The sequence below is a fragment of the Oncorhynchus kisutch genome, linkage group LG10, assembly GCF_002021735.2.
Source record: "Oncorhynchus kisutch isolate 150728-3 linkage group LG10, Okis_V2, whole genome shotgun sequence".
NCBI classification, from domain to species: domain Eukaryota; kingdom Metazoa; phylum Chordata; class Actinopteri; order Salmoniformes; family Salmonidae; genus Oncorhynchus; species Oncorhynchus kisutch.
In genome coordinates, this window is record NC_034183.2 from 15,133,451 (window position 1) to 15,141,817 (window position 8,367).

Below are 8,367 nucleotides of genomic sequence, written 5' to 3' on the forward strand. Positions count from 1 at the left end.
TTCAGGGTTTTCAGCTTCACAAGACCCATGTAAATGACCATTGACAGGTAACAAAAAAGATCTGACATGGAAATGGGCTTCCATCCCTCTTTCTTGCCTCCCTGCTTCTTAGCTCCGTACTTATTTGTGTTCAACACCAGGGAATCAACAACTGCCGAGGTGAAAAACAACTGGAAAAGTTGCATGGGGCTGTACTTGGAGGTCATGTCCAGCTGAGGTCCTGATGGCCTTTTTGGTCTGAATACTGGAAGTGGTGGGGCCACATCCTCCTCCAGCACAGAGTGCCAACGACCCTCCTTCTCTCTGATTGCAGGTTTATCTCTTCCCCACCGCCACTTCTTTATCACAGACTTCACACCTGGCAAGGCGGGGTAGGTGTAGAGCCGGAGACAGCAGGGGTCCGGCTAGATGATCCAGCTCCTGTGGGGGATGGGCACCGTGGCAGTGGGGGCTCCCAATCAGAATCGGAGGGACTGTGAAATAAAGACACAGACAGACAGATTATATATAGGGTAGGGAACCTAAATCACTAAGGTGAGGTGCTGTTCCGTTCCATGTTTAGATAAAATACATGTAAAAAATATCTAATATATACAGACACAGATTAGAGTAGGGAACCTAAATCACTAAGGTGAGGTGCTGTTCCGTCCCATGTTTAGATAAAATACATGTAAAAAATATCTAATATATACAGACAGACAGACACACACCCACAATTTAGAGCCATGTGTACTTCACACATTTCATTACTGATTATATATATATGTCAAATAAAATAAAAATATCTCCAAAACAACTCAAATGAATAATATTTGATATTATTAATTTCAAACAACGGCATGAGAGTTACATACCAATCCAGAATTGGGTCTTCTCCATGCAAAAACATTTCTTCAAATTGGGAGTTCAAACTTGTCTCACAATCTGACAAATCTTCTAGTAACTCTGTCACTTTCTCTATCATTTTCGTCAATAATATAGTGTAGATCTGTATACCTGGACTTTGCCTTTGATTTTCCAGATTTACTCGCCATAATTCTTTTAATAAAATAGCGGAAAATGATCGACTCAATACTGCTACGTGCAAACAAAGTGGCTCCTTCAGGTAGAAATTTCAATGGCGAATGGCTGTGTTACGCTCGACTTTCGTTCAAGAGCTGGTCTTCCCAGATATAACCATTAGATATTGCCGTTTTCCTCAGCTCATTGGCTATCTACCAAGCTAGATTTCAAGACGATCAGTGGTCATTGGGCAGAAATACAGTCAATCAATCAAAGAAGCACCAGTCATATCATTGGCGCTCAATGAGGTCATTGTTTGGTGTGTTCAAATCAGTTCCTTTCGGTCAATACGTCCCGTAAAAAGAATCATCAGGTATGGTTGTGTTACTAACAGACAGAGGATTGCAATGAAACCATGACTAGATAAATGTAAATTTAGTGTGAGTAATTACATCGAATGTTTCGTTGAAAGTTGAAGGATACGTAATTCATGACACAAGCCGTTTACAAAATGTGTCGTTATGCTATAAAATATGATTTAATCAAACAAAACGACCATTTATTGTGAGGATTGGACCTTTTGTATTGCCAAAAGAAGAAGATCTTCAAAGGTAATGGATTATTTCTGACTTTTGTGACGCTAATGCTTGGTTGGAAAATGCTAGTAATACTTGTGTGTGCGGCCCGCTGTCGTTAGATTATCGTATGGTATGCTTTCGCCGAAAATAAATTTTGAAATCTGACACAGCGGTTGGATTAAGAAGAAGTTAAGCTTTTAAATTATGTTAGATACATGTATTTACAAGAACGTTTAATATTACGAATGGTGTATTTAGAATCTTTGCGCTCTGCTATTTCACCGGATGTTAGCCAGGTGGGACGCTAACGTCCCACCTAGCCTAGAGAAGTTAATGGGTTTCGCCTTTTGAGTTGTCTAGCTGAAAATGTCTTACTCTGTAAAATGACTGCTCGACTTGTTGACTGCTCGATCCACAGAGCAGACATTGTGGGTGAGGTTAGGAATGCAGTGTTGCACGTGTAGCGCAAAATTTTATGTGGCGTCATCACGTCATGTACCTACGTTATATAGGTATGCACGTCAGCTTTGACATCGGTTTTGCACATCGCCATTAAATTAAACAATCGGGCCGATACCGATGTTGGCATTTTTAGCTAATTTCAGCCGATTCCGATATGTTCACCGATATTGTGCATCCTTAATTCAGATGCAAACCTCAAAATTGAGAAGTGTAGACAAACGGAGATACAGTTGTGGTTCTACAGTCTTTAATGTCACAACATAAAATGCAGGTAGACATGAGGCAGGGTTCCTACACCTTCTTAAACATCAAATTCAAGGACTTTCCAGGCCCAATTCCCTCAAAACGAAACATGGCATAGTTTGAGACACAGATCAAGGTTAATTAATTATTGTTACAACACTGACGTCCGTGCTGAGGTCCAGAGCATTTATGTCATCGGTCAGTCTTCTAATCTTCCCTTTAAGTTAATCTATTTAAATCTATAAATTCTTTCCTCCTGTTTTTTTGCTCATCCATTCAGGGGCGGCAGGGTAGCCTAGTGGTTAGAGCGTTGGACTAGTAACCGGAAGGTTGCAAGTTCAAACCCCCGAGCTGACAAGGTACAAATCTGTCGTTCTGTCCCTGAACAGGCAGTTAACCCACTGTTCCTAGGCCGTTATTGAAAATAAGAATTTGTTCTTAACTGACTTGCCTGGTAAAATAAAAAAAAGTATTCTTCTGTCGCTGTTCTTCTTGATGTGTCCAAGCCCAAACACTCAGTTTGTAAACGTTGATCCTGCCCAAGAGATGGTGGACACATTTTTAGCTGAGTATATGTCAAAGGACAAAGAGCTCAGAACTTTCCTCTAACGCCTCTTACTGTCACATGGGCAGACCTCAGCAGAGGTCTGTCAATGCACACATTATGTATGTACAGCTCTTATATGGTCAACTATACATCTCTGTGCTACATATGAATCTTGCTTCAAGTTCTCCATTTCAATCTGCCGATTGATGGAGAATCCACTCCCTACTGAGGCTTGCCCATGTGACATTAAGAGGCGTTAGAGGAAAGTCTCCGTAGATTTCTGAGCTCTTTGTCCTTTGACATATACTCAGCTAAAAATGTGTCCACGATCTCTTGGGCAGGATCAACGTTTACAAACTGAGTGTTTGGGCTTGGACAATGTCATCAATAAAATGTGAGTACTGTCAAATGATGTCATCACAATCTTCTTCCTTCACCCGATGACTACTTACAAGGTAGGCGAAGGCCTTAAATTTGGCTGTACACGGCATATTTCCATTTGTGCCTGCCATTTCCCTTGGATCCAAGAAAGATGCGAGACCAGAGAGTACTTCAATGGAGATCTCAATGAGTTTGTTAACAGTTGTGAGCATACACTTCTTGCAAATGATTTTGAAGTCCATCAATGTTTCTGTCCAATTTTCTTTCCTGCATTCAAGTCTCACAATTCTTTGAGTAACAAAGCCGAAGTCGATGTGATTAGACGACTGGCTCACCTCAACATCAATAAGTTTTTGAGGGGTCTTCGCTTCTTTCATGAGGTCTGGCTTTAGGAATCTGCTCATCAAGCTCTTAAGCAGCTTGAACAAGTCTGTAGGGAAAAATGGCACCATGGGCTTCAAATCAAATGTATTTGTCACATACACATGGTTAGCAGATGTTAATGCGAGTGTAGCGAAAAGCTTGTGCTTCTAGTTCCGACAATGCAGTAATAACCAACGAGTAATCTAACCTAACAATTCCACAACTACTACCTTATACACACAAGTGTAAAGGGACAAAGAATATGTACATAAAGATATGAATGAGTAATGGTACAGAACGGCATAGGCAAGATGCAGTAGATACATATGAGAGTGCAGTATATACATGAGATGAGTAATGTTGGGTATATAAACAAAGTGGCATAGTTTAAAGTGGCTAGTGATACATGTATTACATAAAGATGCAGTAGATGATATAGAGTACACTATATACATATACATATGAGATGAGTAATGTAGGGTATGTAAACATTATATTAAGTAGCATTGTTTAAAGTGGCTAGTGATATAATTTCCATCAATTCCCATTATTAAAGTGGCTGAATTTGAGTCAGTGTGTTGGCAGCAGCCACTCAATGTTAGTGGTGGCTGTTTAACATTCTGATGGCCTTGAGATAGAAGCTGTTTTTCAGTCTCTCGGTCCCTGCTTTGATGCACCTGTACTGACCTCACCTTCTGGATGATAGCAGGGTGAACAAGCAGTGGCTCGGGTGGTTGTTGTCCTTGATGATCTTTATGGCCTTCCTGTGACATCGGGTGGTGTAGGTGTTCTGGAGGGCAGGTAGTTTGCCCCCGGTGATGCGTTGTGCAGACCTCACTACCCTCTGGAGAGCCTTATGGTTGTGGGCGGAGCAGTTGCCGTACCAAGCTGTGATACAGCCTGACAGGATGCTCTCGATTGTGCATCTGTAGAAGTTTGTGAGTGCTTTTGGTGACAAGCCAAATTTCTTCAGCCTCCTGAGGTTGAAGAGGCGCTGCTGCGCCTTCTTCATGACGCTGTCTGTGTGCGTTGACCAATTCAGTTTGTCCGTGATGTGTACGCCGAGGAACTTAAAACTTGCTACCCTCTCCACTACTGTCCCCTCGATGTGGATAGGGGGTGCTCCCTCTGCTGTTTCCTGAAGTCCACAATCATCTCCTTTGTTTTGTTGACGTTGAGTGTGAGGTTATTTTCCTGACACCACACTTCGAGGGCCCTCACCTCCTCCCTGTAGGCCGTCTCGTCGTTGTTGGTAATCAAGCCTACCACTGTAGTGTCGTCCGTAAAGTTGATGATTGAGTTATAGGCGTGCATGGCCACGCAGTCGTGGGTGAACAGGAAGTACATGAGAGGGCTCAGAACGCACCCTTGTGGGGCCCCAGTGTTGAGGATCAGTGGGGTGGAGATGTTACCTACCCTCACCACCTAGGGGCGGCCCGTCAAGAAGTCCAGTACCCAGTTGCACAGGGCGGGGTCGAGATCCAGGGTCTCGAGCTTGATGACGAGTTTGGAGGGTACTATGGTGTTAAATGCTGAGCTGTAGTCGATGAACAGCATTCTTACATAGGTATTCCTCTTGTCCAGATGGGTTAGGGCAGTGTGGTTGAGATTGCATCGTCTGTGGACCTATTTGGGCGGTAAGCAAATTGGAGTGGGTCTAGGGTGTCAGGTAGGGTGGAGGTGATATGGTCCTTGATATGGTCTCTCAAAGCACTTCATGATGAAGGAAGTGAGTGCTACGGGGTGGTAGTCCGTTTAGCTCAGTTACCTTAGCTTTCTTGGGAACAGGGACAATGGTGGCCCTCTTGAAGCATGTGGGAACAGCAGACTGGGATAAGGATTGATCGAATATGTCTAAACACACCAGCCAGCTGGTCTGCGCATGCTTTGAGGACGCGGCTGGGGATGCCGTCTGGGCCTGCAGCCTTGCGAGGGTTAACACGTTTAAATATGTTACTCACTTCGGCTGCAGTGAAGGAGAGTCGCAGGTTTTGGTTCAGGGCCGTGTCAGTGGCACTGTATAGTCCTCAAAGCGGGCAAAAAAGTTATTGTTATTTAGTCTGCCTGGGAGCAAGACATCCTGGTCCGTGACGGGGCTGGTTTTCTTTTTGTAATCCGTGATTGAATGTAGACCCTGCCACATACCTCTTGTGTCTGAGCCATTGAATTGTGACTCTACTTTGTCTCTATACTGACGCTTAGCTTGTTTGATTGCCTTGCGGAGGGAATACCTACACTGTTTGTATTTGGTCATGTTTCCGGTCACCTTTCCCTGGTTAAAAGCAGCGGTTCTGGCTTTCAGTTTCACGCGAATGCTGCCATCAATCCACGGTTTCTGGTTTGGGAATGTTGTAATCGTTGCTATGGGAATGACATCGTCAATGCACTTTCTAATGAATCAGCGTATTCGTCAATGTTGTTGTTGGAAGCAATGCGGAACATATCCCAATCCACAATCGAAGCAGTCTTGAAGCATGGAATCAGATTGGTCGGACCTGTGTTGAACAGACCTGAGCGCAGGAGCTTCTTGTTTTAGTTTCTGTCTGTAGGCAGGGAGCAACAAAATGGAGTCATGGTCAGCTTTTCTGAAAGGAGGGCGGGGGAGGGCCTTATATGCATCGCGGAAGTTAGAATAGCAATGATCCAAGGTTTTACCAGCCCTGGTTACGCAATCGATATGCTGATACAATTTAGGGAGTCTTGTTTTCAGATTAGCCTTGTTAAAATCCCCAGCTACAATGAATGCAGCCTCAGGATATGTGGTTTCCATTTTGCAAAGAGTCAAATAAATTTAGTTCAGGGCCATCGATGTGTCTGCTTGGGGGGGAATATATACGGCTGTGATTATAATCTAAGAGAATTCCCTTGGTAGATAATGCGGTCAACATTTGATTGTGAGGAATTCTAAGTCAGGTGAACAGAAGGACTTGAGTTCCTGTATGTTGTTGTGATCACACCACGTCTTGTTAATCATAAGGCATACGCCCCCGCCCCTCATCTTACCAGAAGGATGTTTGTTTCTGTTGGCGCGATGCGTGAAGAAACCAGCTGGCTGCACCGTTTCCGTTAGCGTCTCTCGAGTGAGCCATGTTTCCGTGAAGCAAAGAACGTTACAGTCTCTTATGTCCCTCTGGAATGCTACCCTTGCTCGGATTTCATCAACCTTGTTGTCAAGAGACTGGACATTGGCGAGTAGTATGCTAGGGAGTGGTGCGATGTGCCCGTCTCCGGAGCCTGACCAGAAGACCGCTTCGTTTCCCTCTTTTACGACGTCGTTGTTTTGGGTCGCAGGCTGGGATCCATTCCGTTGTCCTGGGTGGAAGGCAGAACACAGGATCCGCTTCAGGAAAGTCATATTCCTGGTCGTACTGATGGTGAGTTGACGTTGCTCTTATATTCAGTAGTTCTTCCCGACTGTATGTAATGAAACCTAAGATTACCTGGGGTACCAATGTAAGAAATAACACCAAAAAAAATACTGCATAGTTTCCTAGGAACGCGAAGCGGCCATCTCTGTCGGCGCCGGAAGTTGTTCCCGCTAATACGCTACAAGGCTTATCGGTCTGGTAGCGTGTGAGGAATGGTGTCACTTCCTTGCTCACTGAAAATATTAAGTTTTGCCGTCATGAGAGGGTCCTTAAGGGCCTCCTGAATCACCTCAAAGGACTTTGTGCCTGGATTTCAACATCTCTTCTCGACAGCCTTCACATATGTTGTTGCCATATGGGGTAAAAACTCTAAAGCTCTTTCAAGCACGGGCGCATTTTCAACACACCGTGTCTTGCAAAACTTAAGTGGCATTGGAGGATCTGACGATCTAATGATGTTAAAGTAGTCCTCCCTGCGGGCTGGAATATCCTTCAGAACTTAGTAAATAGCATGAAGTACACTGTCGACTTTCCGCTGTTTCTTCCACTCCCTTCTGAAATGCTCCATGTACAATATGGAGACCGCAACTACCAATGTTTATATGGTGTACATCAAAATCTAGGTGGGACTATGAGTAAAATGACTAATTTATATTTGGTCCATCCATGGAGACCTGAACCATGTTTTTGTTTGGTAGATCTTCGGTGCTCTTCTCAAACCGCTTTAAGGTCCAATGCGGTTGCATATCCCATAAATTTAGAATCATAAAAACTTGTCACAACTGTCCTCATCCCATAAACGGACGTGGAATTCACACTGCTTTGACTGTTTTCCTGTTAAGGCTCTCATCAAAGAGAAGTACATAGTCCTCCTCCCTAGTCTTTTTTAGACAAGTGCTTGAAATGAGGAGCCAAGCCATGTGTGCACATATAGCTGGGAACGTCGCTGAGAACAGCACACCTAACAGTAAAAATAAATAGAATATTGAAATGAAACACATTTCTGTTTCTAGCGTGTGTGTACGTGTTTCACAGAGAGAATATGAAATATAAAAACAAACATAACATGCCCATAAAAACAATTTAACGTTACAAGTGAGTTTAAAAACCATGCCACTCACCTGTGTGTTCACTACAGTGGAAAGAGTAGTGAGACTCCATCATATTCAGACACCACTATGTCTCCTCTTTGGGAACGCCAGTTATGACAGACTGTCTTGAGGTGGTGAATGTGGTAGTAGTTGTAGAAGATTGTCTAGGTGGGGATGTAGATGACAATGACTTTCCCACATAGTTCAATAGAGTGGGAGCTATAAGAAAATGAATGTCCAAGTCTGATGAATGACTAGCTAACTGGCATTAGTCATGTAACATGTCACTAACGATTCTAGTTAAAGTCCTTTAACTAAATGTAAACTTTCAG